The following is a 1,835-nucleotide window of genomic DNA, read 5'->3' on the forward strand; positions in this document are numbered from 1 at the left end:
AGGAATTTTGGCCCACTCTTCTTTTCAGAATTGTTTTAATTCAGCCACATTGGAGGGGTTTCGAGCATGAATGGACTGTTTAAGGTCATGCCACAGGATCTCTTTGATTTGTCCACTCCAAAACCTTAATTTTGTTTTTCTTGAGCCATTCAGAGGTGGACTTGCTGGTGTGTTTGGGATCATTGTCCTGCTGCATAACCCAAGGTTCACCACTGTTCCTAGTTTTCTCCATTTGTGGATAATGGCTCTGATCGTGGTTCGCTGGAGTCCAAAAATCTTAGAAATGGCTTTATAACCCTTTCCAGACTGATACATGTCAACTATTTTGTTTCTCATCTGTTCTTGAATTTCTTTAGATCTCCAGTAACAGGAGGGGGCAATTAATTTTTCACATAGGGCCAGGTAGATTTGGACAGCTTTTTTCCCTTAAAGAGGTCATATGATGTTGCTAAAAAGAACATTATTTTGTGTATTTGGTGTAATGAAATGTGTTTATGCGGTTTAAGGTTCAAAAAACACATTATTTTCCACATACTGTACATTATTGTTTCTCCTCTATGCCCCGCCGTTCTGAAACGCGTCTGTAACGTAGTTCGTAGTCACGGGAAGAAGGAGGCGGGAACCAGCGAAATCGGAGAAATGACAAACAACAAGTGCTACTCTACACTGCTCAAAACTCGCGTTTGAATCATCAGTGTCAAATTCTTTAAATATGAAAACGTACTTACAGATTGTGAGTCAGAATTGCCGGCATTGTAGTCTACTCTTCCAGGATCAGGAAACAGTCCTCCATAAAATGCGTTGCACACATCTGAATATTTGGGTTGAAGTGTTCTGGAACAGTGTTGTAAATAGAACTTAACCACTGATTTCTAGTCATGTCCTCTTTTGGAAGGCCAAACAAAGTAGTTTCGCTTTCACAACGAAACACAGCGTCACACACGGCGGGCTAGAGTGAGCGGAGGCCGGATTGAGAACGGCGCGGCCAGCAGATTCGACGAAGGAGCTTGCGGCAACCACATGTGTCGACCCCTGGCTGGACTCCACGGTGTCCAAGTTGATGTATTTCCTCAGCGACCAGCATGAATAAGCTCTAGGCATGACGAAGCGAATATCGTCCTCTTTTGGAAGGCCAAACAAAGTAGTTTCGCTTTCACAACGAAACACACAGTCTCCACAACATGGCGCCAGCGGCTACAGCAAGAGAATAAAAGTTACGCCTTCTTTCTTTGCATGAACATTTGGGTGGCGTTATGCAAATCTTCCCACATCGTGACGTAGACATGTGGGGGCGTGTTAGAACGAGCCATTTTAGGTAGGCGTGGTTGACTCTTAACTTTTATAAAGAATATCTCTTTGGATTTGAGACTTTAGTCTTTGCAACTTTACAAATCTTCTTTATGCACCAAGAGCTTGTAACACTCCAAAAAGAAAGGTGTAACACTCCAAAGAGAAAGGAAAAATTGAAATCGCATCATATGACCCATTTAATAAATGAAATCATCATTTAAAAATAGGGTTAGGTACCGAAATCCGGTACCAATATGGCACCGGTACCTATGTAACCGTTATGTACTAGAATCGAATCCGAACCGAACCGAATCCGAACGCAGATTTCGGTGCTTCATTTCGGTGCCATGCCCGAGCGATCGTTTGAAATATTTGTCCTCTGGTTCTCCAAAACGGACGTAAGAAGCATCATCACTGGCACCGCACATGAAAAATAATTTCCCGACTGAGAAAATGCACATGAACTCAAGTCGGAAAGCTCTAATAATACAAATCCAACACATCTTTGTAGTAACGAGAGTGTCCATGTTGAAATCGCATCATAT

This window comes from Sinocyclocheilus rhinocerous, unplaced genomic scaffold (assembly GCF_001515625.1).
Source record: "Sinocyclocheilus rhinocerous isolate Xijiao unplaced genomic scaffold, SAMN03320098_v1.1 scaffold255, whole genome shotgun sequence".
Classification (NCBI taxonomy): domain Eukaryota; kingdom Metazoa; phylum Chordata; class Actinopteri; order Cypriniformes; family Cyprinidae; genus Sinocyclocheilus; species Sinocyclocheilus rhinocerous.